We start from the raw sequence: 19,573 nt of genomic DNA on the forward strand, positions 1-19,573 counted from the left end.
ATCCGTGTTATATTTCATCTGCAATACCAATGTGGACTTCTATGAAGATCCGATTGGCCATTAACTTTTAAATGCATCATTATGCATATGAGGAGAGTTCTTCACATGAAAGATCCATGACTGCAGATCAACATGCTACTGCATTTCTCTCTGATACAATAGGAAATTAACTAAATGAAATGTGGTGGAGGATGTAAGACAGGCCAGTTTACGGTGACAGGATGCGACAGAGAGCAAAGACGCAATTGTATGACGTGATAGTATGTCCCAAAGCTTGTCTACTCTTTTGCTACACACTCAAAAGTATGTACTTTTTGTTCACAAAAAGAGTACATACTTTCAGGGGGTAGTAGAAGTAGGCGAATTGGGACGCAGCATTAGTCTGTTGTCCTCAGACTGTCATGATGTATGGTTCTGCGGTTCTGCAGTTGGTTGTTATTGGAATGAGTCAGAGGTCAGACTGTTTTGTTTCATGCTGCTCTTTACTGCCCTCTTTTGCCATACTAAAAATAAACAACCTGTTTTAAACACTTTTATCGCTTTCACTTTAATTCTCTTACAACTGAAAAAGTACAACTGAATAGGCTTGCAGCACCTGTAACATGAAATCATGTATTTTCATGTATTCTCAAAATCTTGTAATAAGACCAATATTACTCGTTAACAATTGTCAAAGCTTTCAGCTCTCAATAGTTTTAATATGACGTCTGAGTTAACACGGTAATCACAATCAGTCATTAAACCTAGGACTATGTTTCTCGGAACCCAGTGATAAACACACTCACGCATACACGCATATAAAAGACAAGCAATGTTTATCATATTTGTGTCTAGGTTGCAGACTGCATCGGGACTACTTACGGTTATTGCTCGCTGTGTAAGGGCAAAAGTTTTTAATTTCATTGCTCTATCCACCTGTTTCTGGGGGGTGCTATTGTAGAAAAAACGTGGGTACAACTTCCGGTGAGGTGACGTATATACTGCAGCTAAATTCGTTTGTCAGTTCACCTTTTAGTGCTTAATTGCGTTCTGTACACACACAGTTTAGTAAAATACGGGAGTGACAACCGCATTCTTCAACCGAATTAACTTCCGAAAAAATACAGGTAGTGACAACCGCATTTACAGAAATTCTATGCAGTGTGTAGATAACCGAACTGAACAACTAGACGTTAATGACGTTTTTTAACGTTCATCGGAGATGTGTCTCTCTATGCGCGGTGAATCACATCAAAGAGCTTATAACCCAAGAGGCGACACTTTGATACTTTCTGTGTAACAGAAACGGTAGCGCGGCCGCCATAATGGGCTGAAAATAGGCTACTAACTGGACCATAGAATCCTTCACATCTTACGCACCCAAAATCGGCGAATTTCACTGCCAAATCAGAAGCGCAATAGAACAGTTTTTTAAATTAAGTCACCAGTAAACTATATGGCTCCTACAGTAAATGTTGTATTGTCTTATATATGTTTTATTTTACCAGTTGTGAAATCCAACCATTCAACCATCTGAGGTAACGTAGTTAGCCTACTTTTTTGAGTATTTCCATTTTATGCAACTTTACACATTTATTAAGAGTAAATTAATAAATAATAAATTTATGATCATCATGTTTGCAGCGAACAATATATTTCAGACCTAGTGGAGTAATAGTATCTACTGAATTGAAATAGGCTATATTGTACGTTTTAATGGATCACGCTACAAACATAATGATCTTATAATACATGATGCATTGCTGTGTCTTATCGCATAAATTCACACTTTTGTACACTTTTGCTTTAATGGACATTAGACAACACTGCAAAATCAAGCTGTTATATTCATATATTTATTGTCCAGCATTCCCAATTTTTCTGATGCATGTCCTTAATTTAATTTTATATGTTGGTAATAATTCAGTGTTTATAAGCCTTTTAAAGAATTTTAACCCAAACTGACTGGGTTTCTAGAGAGCAAAGGTTTTGTGAAAAAAGTGGAAGACTTAAATACAAAGTGTGTAAAATAAAATGTAAAAAGGATTTGATGATCAGTAGTGATAGTAGTTTATTCTGTGTTGTCATCATTCAGGTTGGATTTCAGCTTTAATGTACTTTTTTTCAACAAAGCAGCTGATATTGCCATAGAAACTAGTGTACTGCCGACTCGCTTTCACCCCAAAATGGCGGAAACGCAGGGCCGCTGCTGGGCGCCGGTGTTTCAATAGAACGTTCTATAAGACCTTATGTAGCCCCGCCCCTTTTCAGCGTTGCGCTCGTTGTCTTTTGACTTCCGGTTTGTATTTCCACAGCTGCTTTTGAACTGCTTGTTTTAAAATCTTCCCGGTCTACTGACATTTGTTAAGACATCTGCTTTAAACATTACAATGCTCATGATAACTTTCATTAACTCTACAACAAGTAAATCCACTTAACCAGCTAATTATTCTTTGACAGCGATGCCATAGAAATGTACAGAGCTACCACAAAACGGAAGTTCAAAGGCAATTTTATACAGATGGCGGCGCGCTTGTTTCTCTGGCGCATAAGGTCTATTGAGTGTCGCTTCTTGTTAGTGTATATTCTTTGATCACATGGAAAGCACAAGCCTTGACTCATTCGAGTTGCCAGATCTTGCTAGAAAAATCAGCGAACAAGAATAAGCCCATAATAAACCGAAATAAATCCAAATGCTTTATGCTGAAAATAAGACCAAAATATCGCGATTCATGTCTGCTCACTTTAATAACTCAATAATCCCATTCGCTTTATGAGACGAGCTTAAACAACAAGCCCAAAAACGCTTATAATGAGTGATCATGGCAACACTGAAAGAGCGCGCTCTGTGTGGAACAGGCTATACGCATGATCGGTGCATTCCAAACTGGATATATCGCCCTCCGAAGGGCACTTCGGAGTGAAAACAGTCATGGCTGCCATATTGAAGGGTCGTTCCAAACCGAAGTGCTCAAAACTGGCCACTTCAAAGGGCCCTTCGGAATGAAGGATTTCGAAGGGTACAACTGATGGACACTTCGGGCCCCCATGATCCTTTGCACAGGGAAGTTGTTTGACATCACAGAATGGGTACAGGAGGCTCGGAGTTCGATTTTACCTATAAATGTATGTATAGTATTTTTCTATACTACTGTAATATTTATACGAGTTAGATTTGGTACATTATTATAGTCAAAATAACATTATACTTAAACAAAAATACTTTACAGCTCCCTTTATCAGTCCATTCAAATGTTTCAAATACATAGACACAATATACATTATATTTATCGTATAAGACCGGCAGTAGCTTATAATATTACAACAGTAAATGAATGCGTATTAATACAAAGAATCCACCATGGGGAAAAAAGATGAATGGCGCCTCCTTGATTGTCTCGTTAAGATGACGCAGAAGTGCGTTCCAAAAAAAGAGTTTTTTTGACCCCTACACCCTTCATCCCTTCGAAGCTCTCACTCCGGAGGGTAAACCCTTTGAACGGATTAGAGCATAGGGATGAGCCCTTCCGAATGGAACACAGGGAGACAAAACACGACGCCTCCGTTGACTGTGTTAGTGTGTTTAGTTAAATTGCTGAAAATAACAAGTGTTTTGTCACTGTAATGTTACTTTGGTCACAATAACAGGTACCAAACACGAGAGACGCCAGAACGTCGCTATGGTTTCCAAGCTGTCAATCATCGCATTTTCGAGAGTGAGTTGTGTTCCATACACACATGTAACAATAATTTAGGGGTTTCACTCCCGCATTTAAATGCAGTTGTCACTCCTAAAACTTACAGTGTGACGTGGCCATAGAGTACCTCAGGGATGACGTGTTTTTGTAGGCCAACCCGGAAGTTAGCGGCGCACAGGTTCCCTCGATCGAAAGCCTATGCATTTTTCCAATAGACTTTTGGAAAATCGCAAAAAATAAGCTCTGTGTTTAACAAAGGGTTATGACACTTACACGTTTTGTCTATCAAGATAATCTTTACAAGTTAACACAACATTTATACATGTTGAAGCCTAAATAAAGTCGTCAGATATAAAAAAGCTGCTATAAACTAGGGTGACCAGACGTCCCTGTTTTCCAGGGACAGTCCTGGTTTTTGGTGTTCTGTCCCCGAACAATATAACAGTTTTTTAAATTAAGTCACCAGTAAATTGTATGGCTCCCACAGTAAATGTTGTATTGTCTTGTATGTTTGCAGTTGTGGAATCCAACCATTCAACCATCTGAGGTAACGTAGTTAGCCTACTTTGAGTATTTCCATTTTATGCAACTTTACACATTTATTATTAGTAAATTAATAATTAATAAATTTAAGATCATCATGTTTGCAGCGAACAATATATTTCAGACCTAGTGGAATAATAGTAATAATATCTACGTCTGAATTGAAATAGGCTATATTGTAGCTACATTTTAATGGATCGCGCTACAAACATAACGATCTTATAATACATGATGCATTGCTGTGTCCGTTATCGCATAAATTCCCACTTTTGTACACTTTTACTTCAATGGACATTAGACAACACTGCAAAATCAAGCTGGTATATTCATATATTTATTGTCCAACATTCCCAATTTTTCTGATGCATGTCCTTAATTTAATTTCATATGTTGGTAATAATTCAGTGTTCATAAGCCTTTTAAAGAATTTTAACCCAAACTGACTGGGTTTCTAGAGAGCAAAGGTTTTGTGAAAAAAGTGGAAGACTTAAACACAAAGTCTGTAAAATAAGGATTTGATGATCAGTAGTGATAGTATTTTATTCTGTGTTGTCATCATTCAGGTTGGATTTCAGCTTTAATGTACGTTTTTTTTTTTTTTAACAAAGCAGCTGATATTGCCATAGAAACTAGTGGGCTGCCGACTCGCTTTCACCCCAAAATGGCGGAAACTGCTACTGGGCGCCGTTGTTTCAATGGAACGTTCTATTGAGTGTCGCTTCTTGTTAGTGTATATTTTTTGCCAGCATACAACAGCCTGTGTAGTGATCATGTTCACCGACAGAGGGGGCTGTGCAGCTACACTTGGTCACGCGCGCGATGCTACTTCATGAAGAACGTAATCTGGATCTGGGCCGCGCCATTATCTTAAAATCTCAAAATAAACATCGTTATCGTTTAAAGGTAGTAACATACTAACTATTCATGTCAAAGGGTTAGTTCACCCAAAAATGAAAATAATGTAATTATGTCACGCGTTGCTGCTTCAGCCATCATATGGTAGAAAATGTCCAAATAAAAATATGTATTCAACAAGCTGACAGAAGTCGATCAATTTCTTTGTTGGAAGGGTATAAATGTAACTGTAGTTTTAATGCTTTCTTTGTAAGTATTCACTTTCCCATATGACCACGGAGGAGAATCGGAGGGTCACATAAGAGTTGTTGTCAGCTCGTGTAGTGTGCAGGGGCGTAGAATACGCGGGGGACGAGGGGACGTGTCCCCTGCACTTTTAATAAAACGTACATTCGTCCCCCGCACTTTTTTCGGGCAAGTGTGTTCACATAGAGGCCAATGCGAATGAATCTAGATTTAAATTAAAAGAGAAAAGATAGTCTATGCATGACCTGTCGTTTTATTCTTAACTAAAATGAGGCGTAGAGCGATCACTTTCGTGTAACATGTTTGATTTATAGGCCTACTGGCAGCCGGAGGGCGCTCTCTCGCAGAAAGTCCAAAAACGGATTCGTAGAAGTAATTCAGCTATTCACTGTAGTAGCCATAGATATAGGCCTACATAATAAAGGCTAGTGCTGTGTTCGAAATCGCCCCCTATACCCTCATTCACTATTCCCTACATTACTCCACTAATATAGTCCACTTGAAGGAGTGAATGAAACGAGTGAGTGAATACGGACACTGAGTGCACCGGAAGGGCTGCCGATCTCGCATAGTTTGTGCTGCTGTTTAATAATCATTTGAAATGTAGCAAACTGGCAGCTCCAGTATAATGAATATTTATGTTAAACTCTACCATGAAAACTAGCATGTACAGTGTTAATTAAACTATTTAATGATCAATTAAAAAGGAAATTATAGCTGGATGATATTATACTGGACCAGCGCGGTTTGGAAAATAAATGGATGATTGATTCAGCTGCGGGCGCCATCTCCTGGCGAGACGCGGGAATTCATTCAGCACGCGACTCTCACAGTGCATTATGGGTATTCTCTAGCCGTTAAGCGTGCATCGTTGTACACTCGTTATTGCAGTGCATTGTGGGATTGAATGAGTGCACTCAACAAAAAGCTGCAATTTCAACATGACAATTATCTATTTGCCTGCATCTAATCAAAGAAGGTTAACACATTTTAGAGCTTATTATAATTAATGTTGTTAATTACATTATGATAATGTGTAACAATTGCTCCTGTCATTTCAAAAATCCACGGTTACTGAGTAAATGGGTCTCTCTTCATTTGTTTTCTTCATCTTATCTGTGGAAAAAAAGCAGAACTTGAATTCAGTTAATTGTTAATTAATTAAAATGAAAAGATGACCAGCTTATCCAAATAATCTCATCTGATACTCACCAGCCCTCAAATTTAATTCCGATATATTAAGCATCTCTTTCTTCATCTTAATCTTTCAATTTGTCAGTCTATTTTAAAAGAAATAGTTTTAAATAAGTACATAGACAATAATATGAACCAAACAGGTCTATATTAAATAGGTGTATTGGGATAGTGCATCCCAAATAAAAATACAGTCATCATCTACTCCTGCTTGTTGAGAGTTTCTCACCTGTACCACAGAAAAAGACCAATCGAGATAATGATGGTGACAGTAACATACATATTCCATTGTTTCTAAAGGGAAAACAGCATATATTATTATCAGATAAAATGTTATGAACATTCAGAACATGCAATAATATTCAATAAATTTCTTCACAATTTTGTAATCCAAAAATGTCAGTTCAGTCTCTGCCATCAGACAACTTTGTTGAATCATCAATTAATAATGTTGCAGAAAAGTGCTGGCTATTTTGATTACATAAGGATCACAATATTAGTTTGAGTGGTCCCTTTTCAATGCAAGGCCATCAAAAATTAAGGGTTTATCCTGATATTGTCTGTAACTTCAAATCTTTCAATGGGTACTGCACTGTAAAAAAGAAAAAAAGAAATCTGTAAAAAACAAAAACAAACAGGTAAAACACCTGTAAAAATTAAATATGGAAAATTGCATCAAATTAATACAGTACATTGTGCCCTATTTTTACAGATTTTTTTTTTTTTGTACAGTATTCAGAGTGTACAGTATTCATTGCTCAAGCAAGTCTGGGGAAAAAGTGTTCTCTTCACTCTGTATTTTACTGTGACAGTTGTGCCCACATTTCTCCTACATTATAATTCATTATTATTGTTGTTGTTGTTTTTAGTAATTAATGTCTGCATAATTAGTTTTCACACTCAAATTAATTAAAAATAAACTTGAGGTAAACCTGAAGCTTAAAATGTTGAACAATTTTGGTCAGCGCCTCATCATTCCTGTTGCATTTCAACAAACCCTCAACTTCATTGAACAGGCAGTCCACAGTGAGTGTGTTCACCCTGGTCACATATCTGTTGCTGTCTAGTATGATCTTCTCTGGCTCAAATGTATGATGAAGCACCATAAAAATAGCTGGTTTGGATGCTGTTTCAAATAAAGACACAATAAGATAAATGTGTAAATAGTATTCTACTCATAGGGTCTATACATTAATATCTTAAGTCCTTGTCTGGCGCTTAAATCTTGAAGTTACCTGAACAGTAATTAAGTTCATTCAATGCAGCATCAATGTCAGTTCCTGCCCGTGAAAAAATGGTGCAGAAGACTAAAATCACGTCACAGTCTTTCACACTGTGCACCTCCTTCAAACCAGGTCTTTGTCGAAGGAGATGATGTAAAATCTGGTTCCGTGAATTGCATGAATTTCCCCTCTCAATTATAAAGTATTTTCCTTTAAGATGAAGAACAGAGTGTGTTATTTTTTGTTGTGTATTTTTGGAATATGAACTTCAGTTTTCAATACAAGGTTATAGTATTTTGCGACAAGTAAGATAAGGCCAAAAAAAAAATATGGAGAACCAGCATGGGTAATTTAAGTCACAACAACTAGCTTATGAAGTCTTGTTATGAATAATGTTTTCTCTATGCTTACTTTAGTAATTTAATAATCCAAAATCTCACCTTCAATAATTTCATTTTCCAGTATCATTATTTGCATTTCTTTCTTTCTTTCTCTTAAAAAAACTGTCCTTTGTACTGGTTATCCAAGTGTTGTTTATTCACCCTGAAACAAATTTAAATACACTTGATTAATACTTGATTATACATCAGCGCATCCATGACCATGAGATCAACTTCATCAGCGAGACTGTTGTATTGTGCTGCTCTTTACTGCCCTCTGTATGTCAGGCTAAAAATAACCAAATGCCTTTATTGCTTTCACTTTAATTTTTTTTTCATTAAAAACGTAAAACACTACCGAATATGTTTGCTGCACGTGTGATATGAAATGTATTTGACAAAGAAATAACATTCTCAAAATCTTGTAATAAGACTAATATTACTCGTTAACAGTTGTCAAAGCTTTCAGCTCTAAATAGCTTTAATATGACGTCTGTGTTAACACGGTATTCAATCATTAAACCTAGAACTATGTTTATGCTTCTTGATAAACACACTCTCACACTCATATAAAAGACAAACACATGCAAATATTGTCACAGTTTTGTTTGGTTGCAGGCTGCAACGGGTCTACTTACTGTTCCTGCTCGCTGTCTCTGGCAGAGTAAAAATCCTTTCTTCTTCTTCTTTAAATTTATTGGCGGTTGGCATACCAATTTGGTGCATTACCGCCACCAACTGTTTGGGGTGTGGAGCTTCAATGCGGATTTAGACGCTTATATATATATATATATATATATATATATATATATATATAAATTGTATTCTTTGTTGTTCTTAAATTCTATTAAATAAACCTGTTTCTTTTAAGTATCTCACGAGAACTGACCATGCTGATGGTTTTGATGTATAAAAAGAATGTAAACCCTCTATTGACAAATGTGTATATCCTAATTCTTTGACTTTTTCTAACAGTATGGTTCTCTCTGTGCTTTATGCTTCACACTCTAGCAATACATGTTCTACAGTCTCTCTTTTGTCACAATTTATGCATAGTCCTGTTGCGTGCTACCCACTTGCTTCTGTACTTTATATTAATAACGACCTTTGGTCTCCTTTTGTAAAAGTCCTTTCACTTTCATTGTTGCTCTTGTACTGTGTCGTCATTGGACAATCACGTGACTGTTTTGATGGGATACACCTGTGGAGGAGTACACAAAGGGACACTTTAAAAGTGGCGTGGAGGAGAAGGAACGGTGGCTTAGGTGGTGACTAGTGGGGTACGTTTGGTTGTCTCTCGGGGGCAATAGGCCCTCCGGAGATAAAGATAGGTAGTCAGTTAGCTGTCTTTAATGTTAGAGGGGGGTATTGACTTAGTGTCACCTGCCTCGGCACACTGATTGCTGGCGCCATGTGTTGCCCAACTCAGATACGACTGATGAGAGGGATTTTTTGCCCGGTTCTTGTAAACGCAGCATAAGGGCGAGACTGCTGCGGAAAACGGATTGACTGTTTTATTGTTCATTGAAATATACACAGATCTAGGAATTGAGGTCAAAATGAATTAATCATAACATTGCATCTCCCAAAAGAATGTTTGCAAATGTTACCTTCATAGAGAACTGCATTTGAAATGGCTCTCCAAATGGGATTTCACTTTGCTCAACTTTGTTGGGTGAAACAAAGCAGAACTGCAGAACGGGCAGAGGAACTCCTTGCAGCATGTGGTGCATCTCTTAAGTCCAGGAAAGGATCTTCCTTCTTGGATTGTTATGTTTTTTGAAAAAGAGTCCAATTGGTCAAATAAAACATTTTAAGTTCATTTCATATAAATAAATAGACATAAATTAGGCCTAAGCCTAGTACTTGACCAATTTATTTTTTATTCTTTTGTCATATATTGCCTGCACTGAAATCACTTATAGAGTACACAGTACATGACACAATCTAACACGTGGTATTATTATTATGATGGCCTCTCTGTTATGTCTGACTATTAAAATTGTCAAATGCCTCAATCAACATTACAAAAACAATGTCAAAATGAAGAGACATGCTCATAACATGTATTGTAGGGTAAACATGCCCAGGTAAAAAAATATAGTAATTTATAGTAAATACTATAGTTTTTTTACCCATACTATAGTAAAGTACTTGAATTAATTTGTTGTGGTAATTCTATAGTTGCTGTGGTAACATAACAACTATAGTAATATAATCAAATTATTTTACCCAATACTGTACTAAGTTTTCTACAACTATAGTGTAAGTTTTACATTAGTTTTACAGCATTAGAAGCTAATATATGATGACTATAAAGTGCATTCAAGACTATTTAGCAACTCACGATCACTTCACTTTGCAATTAAATGCATCACAATTGTTTTTAATGTTAAACAAATAAAAATTGATTTACATTTGATACTCACACTCTGAATGTCGTCCATCTCTTCAGAAAAGCATGCGGTCACTGGTCCTGTAATTCGGTAGGTGGCGTTGTCACTAAAATGTAGGGTCCTAGAAATGCGGTCCTAAGGGTCCTGCGTTAAATACTTGATGAATTGAGCGTGAAATTCACTGTGTGTAGATTAAGTGAGGTGGTGAATTGTGGGTTGTTCCATGTTTATTTCCCCCCTTCGCCGTATCTACCCGTGCCTGTGCCATGAGTTATATTTTTGTATACGTGAAATAAAGTGATTTCCCTGTGATTAAAACAAGTAGCCGTTGTATGAGAATTATTTTGACAGACGTGTTTGGGCTTTCAACGAGGTTTATTACACTCTCTTTGTGAAAAGGATCAGATGGTAGACCGATGGTTTTTAAACAAAAAACAAAACAAAAAAAAACAAAAAAAAGTTATAGGCCTACTGCAAGCTGGCTGCATGTATTTTTACATTGATTGTAACTAAAATCTATATAAAAAACAAAGACATTTTCATTTACAGTCACACACTTTCATATGAAACATAACTTCAATGTAAATGTGCCATTGTCCACGTTGTGATCACGTTACAAGTGTGTGTAAATATAACCAGAGATGGGCACAAATACATCAAAAAGTATTTAGTTAAAAATTACAAATACTCATCAAATGTATTGAAATAAAATACAAAATGCTGCTGTAAAAAATGTATTTAATTAAAATACAAGTAATTTGTAGTTTGAAAATACAAAAATAAAACAATTTACATGCAATCATTTGAAGTGCGAGAGTAACGGTGGAGTTAGATACACATACACTATATTGCCAAAAGTATTGGGGCACCCCTCCAAATCATTGAATTCAGGTGTTCCAATCACTTCCATGGCCACAGGTTTATAAAATCAAGCACCTAGGCATGCAGACTACTTCTACAAACATTTGTGAAAGAATGGGTCGCTCTCAGGAGCTCAGTGAATTCAAGCGTGGTACCGTGATAGGTTGCCACCTGTGCAATAAGTCCATTTGTGAAATTTCCTCCACTACTAAATATTCCACGGTCAACTGTTAGTGGTACAATAACAAAGTGGAAGCAATTGGGAACAACAGCAACTCAGCCACAAAGTGGTAGGCCACGTAAAATCACAGAGCGGGGTCAGCGTATGCTGAGCCGCAAAGTGCACAGAAGTCGCCAACTTTCTGCAGAGTCAATAGCTACAGACCTCCAAACTTCGTGTCGCCCTCAGATTAGCTCAAGAACAGTGCGTAGAGAGCTTCATTGAATGGGTTTCCATGGCCGAGCACCAGCATCCAAGCCTTACATCACCAAGTGCAATGCAAAGCGTCGGATGCAGTGGTGTAAAGCACGCCGCCACTGGACTGTAAAGCAGTGGAGACGTGTTTTCTGGAGTGATGAATAACTCTTCTCTGTCTGGCAATCCGATGGACGGGTCTGGGTTTGGCAGTTGCCAGGAGAACGGTACTTGCCTGACTCCATTGTGCCAAGTGTAAAGTTTGGTGGAGGGGGGATTATGGTGTGGGGTTGTTTTTCAGGGGTTGGGCTTGGCCCCTTAGTTCCAGTGAAAGGAACTCTTAATGCTTCAGCATACCAAGACATTTTGGACAATTTCATGCTCCCAACTTTGTGGGAACAGTTTGGGGATGGCCCCTTCCTGTTCCAACATGACTCCCAGATAGCAAACGGATGTGGGCCACTTCAGGCAATGATGCGGCACTGCAGGCCTTCTTATGGCCCGGACAAAACGTATGTGAGCCTTAAGTGGCCTGCATGTAACATGGCAAATATGGCCCAAATATTTCAAATCTCTTGTGGGCCTTTTTAGGCAAAGATGCGGCACTTACGGCAATGTGTAATCTGAATGTGAGCCTGAAGTGGCCCATGTGATAAATAATGAATATGGCCCAAATATCACAAACCAAATGTGGGCCATCTTTGGCAAAAATGTGGCACAATCAACTATGGCTAATCTGGGTGTAAACCAAATAAATGTAAACCTAAAGTGGCCCAGACATGGCATAGCAAATATGGCTTGAATACATTACTCCAACTTTGGACCACATTTGGCATATGTATGGCACAGTCAGCACTGGCCAACCAGGGTGTAAGCTCAAAATGGAACAGTAAGCAAGTTAGTAGTTAATAACAATTAGGGCCACTTTTGGTAAATATACGGTACAGTTGACACAGAAAATATGCTCTAAATATCATAAAAAAATCTGGAAAACAGGAGCGGACCGCCCAAGTGCCATCATTCCTGCCAAAAGTCGGCCGAAGGAAAGTGTCAAGTTTGCGCCAGATCTGGGCCACAAGCAATCCATACCAATGCCGCATGTCAGCCATAAACAAAACGAATAAAGCAGAACTGGCCCACATCTGGGCAACAGCAAGGTGTTGGATCTGGGCCAGAATTAAAATGAACTGTTGCCCAGATGTGGGCCAGTTCTGCTTCATTTGTTTTGTTCATGGCTGACATGCGGCATTACTGTGGCTTGCTTGTGGTCCAAATCTGGAAAACAGGAGCGGACCGCCCAAGTGCCATCATTCCTGCCAAAAGTGGGCCAAAGGAAAGTGTCAAGTTTGCGCCAGATCTGGGCCACATAAATTTTGCTATCTGGGCTGCGCACCAGTGCAGAAAATTCCCATAAACACACTCCTTAACCCTGTTATAGCTGCAAAGGGTGGGCCAACTCCATATTAACCCTTTGACGCGTACGATCACACCAGTCTGCTCGCGCACTTTAACCTCGCGCATAAGCAGATCCGTTTCCTCACTATAGAAGCGTTTTTCTGCTTGCAAATTCCACCTTGTAAATTGCGAATCCACCGTGGCGCGAGCGCAACTGGCTTTTAAAGGGAATGGGAGATGAGACTCTGATTGATTTATTGCATGTTATGCCCAAAACATACCCACTACTCATTAAGAGAATAGGGACAACCCTTTTAGACCATGCGCCGGGCGCGCCGAAGATTTTTCCTGTCGTTAAACTGGATTCGGACACGCCCTAAGCGCACCTGCGCTGTGCGTTTTAGACCATGCGCTTAGATCGTTAAAATATGACCCTTAGAGTGAAAGAGCCTGTACGTTTACCAAAATAGAACATTTTATGTTATTTAAAAACAAAAAAGCAAACCCAGCCCCGGTGAGAAAAAATACAGAAGTGTAACGCATTACTTTGCGTAAAAAGTAACTAAGTAACTCAATTAGTTACCTTTTTAGGGAGTAACGCATTATTGCAACAAATTATTAAAAGTAACTTCCCCCAACACTGCTGATTTGCAGCAAAGACACATTTATGGCCTCTCTGTTGCATTGCGTGCTGAACTTGAATTTTGATTCAGTATAGCACATTTCCATGCAAATTCCTCTTTCCTGTTAAATGAACCTATAAATTTATGATAACTTGAGTTTGTTCATGCTTTTAAGAAATGCTGAATAAATAGTTCTGTTTCCCTTTTGAGGGCACTGCTATACAGACATTTTCCAAACCACTATAATAACTGTTATATGTCTCACTGGACAGATGTTCGGTTACAGCTTGAATGTAAGACCTCTGAATGAGGCCTGTCTTTTTTTTTTTTTGTGGATAGGCTAATTAAAAAAATATATATATATATTGTAAATAAATACAGTTAGCCACTCTTCTTGTGCAGGGTCTACAACAAGGATACAAATCTTTGCATTCAAGTTGTATTCTTTAAAATAAATAAAATATGTATTCTCATTTGTAAATTTGAGGGGAAAAAATGACTGAACCTAAAATGATAGTGTAAGGAACTTGAATTTTAACTTATAGACATTTTATTTCTATCTGTAATTTGATGTAAAACTGTTTCAGTTTTGATTTCTTGGAAATGCTCTGCTGTGATCAACCCAATGTCAAGATTAATACATTGCATAACTGTTTTGGAGTTGTAAGGTAATGCAAAACATTGTATGTAAACATAAAGCAGATGTGATATTAGTAACTCCAAAGTTTCTTCTATGAAGCTCAGGTGCATCTGCACAGTACAGTTTTGTTTCCATGTTTCAGTGGCCCTCATATTTCAGGACTTGTTCCAGCAAAAAGAAGCAAGCTTTTAACCTGTAATTTCATAATAAAATGTTTTGTTTTACAACTTTGAAGAATTGTTGTATAAGCTGTTTTTTTTTTCTCTTTAATAGAGAAGTAATATTATGCAGCATGCAAGTTTTTATTGGAAGTGGGGGAAGTACAGTTCTCTCTCTTTCCTTTTTTCCCCCCATCTACATGTCATTTTTTTTCCGGAAATTATAACCACTACAAACAGATACTGTGCACAGCATAAATGAGTACACCCCCTCTGAAACTTCTGAAAGTCAGCAATTACTCAATTACTTAGAAGACATGTTAGGGTTCTTTAGAGATAAATTGTTCCAGCAAGTCTGCTTAATCAATTACCAAAGAAGCATGTCAAAATTATTCAGGAAAATAAGATTTTCTTATCAAGGTGATAAAATGTTGTGTAGCAAAAATGAGTACACCCTCCTAAAAGTTACTAAATAAAATGAAATAAAAAAAATTCTGGTGTAAGTTTAAGGCAATGTTTGGTCAACAGGTAAGTATGTTGAACCAAAACATTTAAAGAGAAGTAATTTCTTGACAATTAAAAGTGTTATATAGCCCACTGAATCATTCTCAGGCTTAATGCTGACAACAATGGAACCACTTGGGAGAGAACTGTCAGGAGACTTATTTCTTAGCACAAAAGAGTACAGTGGTACAAGAGGATTACCAAATCATTGTTTTAAGTGTGAAAATATAGCAAAAGTAACACAGAAATTCAAAAACAATGGACTTGTGACAAGGCCCCTGAAATAATTTTTTGCTAGACAAAGAGCAGGAGAAATACCAAGCGAGTGTCTCAGAGCCAGCAAAAGCTATGAAAAGAGTGACTATTTATCTCACAGAGTAAGATACAGCCTGCAGAAATGACATGCATGGTTGTTGTTCTCACTGGAACTACCTACTCTAGCCAAAGCACAATAAAGTCAGTTAGCCATTTCCAAAGTCCATATTTACAAAATATAGATTCCGGGAATCAATACTCTGGTCTCATGAGACCAAATCAATCATTTTGGATCTAACAGCATCCAAAATGTTATGGTGTTGCTAGAGGAGGAGTACAGTGAGAAGTGCCTGGTTCCCACAGTAAAGTTCAGTGGTAGTAAAGCTCTTATATAGGGATGTATGAGTGCTGAAGGTGTGAGGGAGTTGTGCTTTATCAATGCTGTCATGAATTCACACACCACTGTGTAATTTAATACACAAACTTGAAACAGAAGATGTTACCCTTTCCTCATTCCCTGCATTGTTGGGCATTTTTTCAACATGACAATGAGGATATGCATTTTCCCAAGGTGAAAAACCTTCTGTGGACATGTATTGCACTCAATCTTAACACTCTTGAGCACCTGTGGGGGACTCTGTAGAGACGAGTTGAGCAACACTCCCCATTAAAGATCAGGGCATTTAAGGAGCTCATCATCCAGGAGTTAAACACAACAGATGTGACAATTTGTCATGAACTTGTACACTCTGTGCCAAGAAGGGTCAGAGCAGTATATTCAAAATTATGGAGGACATACTAAGTGCTAGAATATTATACATTTGTTGAATTTAATCTAGGGTGTACTCATTTCTGCAATCCTTAATTTAAACAAAATTGGCTAATTTACTTATTTTATGCTTATATATATGTTTAATACATTTTAGTTTCGCCATCTTTACATCAATTGTATTAGTGATCATAAAGAAAATACATCTTTTGTATTTGTTCAGAGGGGGTGTACTCATTTGCTGTGCACTGTATGTGCTTTGTCTAGCTCATGTGTAGGTTTTATAATAAGGCAATGCTACTGTGTACTATTTCAATGAATGTGTCCTTTAAACCATACACTGTCAGTTTATCAGGTATTCTGAAAGCTTAGGCAGCTGACTTGTTGCCTTGCTGCTCTAAGCCAATGACCTCATAGCAATGTTTGCATTCAGAGGTACCGTCCATATATTAATTAAAGGTGCCCTACAATCTATTTTTCACAAGATGTAATATAAGTCTAAGGTGTCCCCAGCATGTGTCTGTGAAGTTTCAGCTCAAAATACCCCATAGATATTTTTATTATACCATGTTTTAACTGCCTATTTTGGGGTGGGATTAAAAATGCTCTGATTCAGTCTGTGTACACCTTTAAATGCTCGCGCTCTCCGCCCCCAAGCTTGTGACTCTATTAATCATTGCATAAATACTACAGAAGTTGTTCACACAGCAAATATAACTCACAAAATGGATCTTTACAAACTGTTCGTGATGCAGCATATCAGATCACGTAAGTATGGTATTTATTTTGTGGATGTTTACATTAGATTCTGAATGAGTTTGATAGTGTTGCATGGCTAACGTGGCTAAACTACACACTTGGAGAGATTTATAAAGAATGAAGTTGCGTTTATGAATTATACAAACTGCAGGCGTTTAAAAAGGAAAATAACGACATGGCTCTGGTCTCCGTGAATACAGTAATAAACAATGTTAACTTTAACCACATTTAACAGTACATTAGCAACATGCTAACGAAACATTTAGAAACACAATTTACAAATATCACTAAATATATCATGTACCATAAACAGTTATTATTGATCCATCTGCCATTTTCACTATTGTCCTTGCTTGCTTGCTTGCTTGCTTTATAATACCTGCAGAACGTCTGATGATTCAGCTGTGCAGCTCCACGACCTTAATACTGCCTTGAACATGGGCTGGCATATGCAAAAGTTGGGGGCGTACATATTAATGACCCGACTGTTGCGTCACAGTCAGTGTTATGTTGAGATACGCCTGTTTTTTCGTGGTGTTTTTCACGCACGAGATTTACATATGAAGGAGGAAACAATGGTGTTTGAGGCTCACTGTATGTCATTTCCATGTACATAACTCGTATTATTCAACTATGCCAAGAAAAAAACAATTTTAAATTCTTTTAAATTTCATGTGAAAGTGAGTCATTAAAACTGTCTATTTACTAAGTGTAAATAGGAAATACATATGCCATAATCAGGGCTTGACATTAACTTTTTTTCAAAGTTACTAGCCACTCACTGGCCACAATTTCGCTGTTGAGAAATTACATTTTATATGATTAAAGTTAACTTTGGTATGCTTAAATTAAATTAAAATTACTTGATTTTGAGTAATTTTACTTGATTTACAAAATTTAAAACCCTTTCAAATGCAGACTGACCACCCAAATCAAGACTACATTGCATATCAGCTGGTATGTACAGGTGGGCAAGGGGTTGGTAATATAAGCATAAGTTATTTTTATTAGGCTATATAAAAAGAACAAAGAAGCAAATTACAAATACTAAATTTAAAAATGTATTATATATATAATACATAAATTTATATATATATATATATATATATATATATATAAATTTATTTTATTTAACGTCTTCTGTTGTTTGATTAGCATTAATGGCAGACAGGTATTTAATTGGGCTGCTGAATGCATGGACATAATATACTGACACATATTCAGTTTTTACCCACCTGTTTACGTCCACTTAAGCCATAACCGACTGTATTCACGCGAGATACTCCACACGATGGGCATTTTGACATCTGTGTGTGCATGTATTTGACTATTCAGGCGCAAGAACTGATCGCGCGCAAGAGAGAGAGCGCTTCTGTTGTGTGTCATTCAGCGCGATTCCACCTATCCCGCCTTCACTAACAGCAAGTTAATCGATAAAGAATTGTGATTGAATTGTAATTTTGTGATACGACGAGCTTGGCTAGGCTGTAGTCTGAAATTATATTCAACCAAAGTGGCTAGTGGGAGTGGCTGTCTTACCCGCCACAGCTGGAATCTACCCGCATTTGGCGGATTGGCGGGTGTTAATGTCAAGCCCTGGCCATAATAAGTGGTAATCTAAAAAGGTAACATCTAATTAACTGCTTTAATTTAAGTTAAAAAAAAAAAAAGACATCACTGAACCATTAATTAATTTATAGGCTATACCAACAAAATAAATTCTGGGCAAGAACTCTCTGCATATCCATGCAGCCTAGCATGGATAAGAGCAGGGAGAGCAGCAATGATTCAGGGGAATCATAAGGCCAATCCTGACTGAAGAGAGGAGGAGCTGGGGATGGAGGAGGGTAATTAGCTCCTGAGAAATGCAATAGCTGCTGATAATACTGAGGAGCTTATATATGGATGCTGTGATAAGCGTCTTATTCCTATAGGTAGACGTAAGTCACCTGGGAGTCAGCTGATGCGAGCTTGACTGATGTCACCTGCCAGAACTGACGCTAACGCTGGATTGTTCCCAATATAGTCAACACGGTGGTAAACGTCAATAATTGCGAGTGTGATGATTAGAACAGTGCAATAAGCAAGAAGTGAAAGTGACTTGCCAGTTACTTTGTATACTTTTGCTTCAATAACAAAAATAGTTCCAAAAGAAGTCAAAACCAATGGAATGATTCAATGATTTACTCATTAAGACAGGAAGTCATTTGTTGCCACCTACTGGCATACTGATGTAACTTAATATAAGGTGTTATCACATTTAACTTTCATAGCTGTGTGCCACTTCAGTGTTATGTGGCCCACATTGGACATTGTAAATAGAGCTGAAATATCATTAAAAAGGCGTGGGCCACTTTATGACTAATTTAGATAAAAAATTTGGTTTGGTTTATTTGCTTTGTTCTTGGCTAACATGTGGTTATGCTGTGAGCTGCTTGTGGCCCAGATCTGGCAAACAGGAACAGCGGTTGGGTTAAATGTTTGCCCAACGTGCTGGACAGTTTTATTTAACCCAATATTGTTTAAAAATTACTATATGGCTGGCTTAAAATGAACCCAAAATAGGTTGGAAATAAAAAATACATAACATAATTACTAGAGGCAACAATAACAATCAAAAGGTGAACATTTATTAATAAGCAATTTAATAAATGTTTATTGTTTTAATTATTATTCATTA

General features: G+C 37.4%; 1 long non-coding RNA gene across 1 annotated transcript; it reads right to left on the bottom strand.

Moving 5' to 3' along the window:
* Window positions 1-7,622: 7,622 nt before the first annotated feature.
* Window positions 7,623-8,818, bottom strand: LOC127513270 (uncharacterized). The gene is made up of 4 exons (XR_007930368.1): window positions 8,757-8,818; window positions 8,179-8,281; window positions 7,751-7,948; window positions 7,623-7,641 (listed from the first exon to the last, which is right to left on the bottom strand). It is a non-coding gene; the product is annotated as an uncharacterized LOC127513270 (long non-coding RNA).
* Between the last annotated feature and the right edge of the window lie 10,755 nt (window positions 8,819-19,573).

The sequence above is a fragment of the Ctenopharyngodon idella genome, chromosome 5, assembly GCF_019924925.1.
Source record: "Ctenopharyngodon idella isolate HZGC_01 chromosome 5, HZGC01, whole genome shotgun sequence".
Classification (NCBI taxonomy): domain Eukaryota; kingdom Metazoa; phylum Chordata; class Actinopteri; order Cypriniformes; family Xenocyprididae; genus Ctenopharyngodon; species Ctenopharyngodon idella.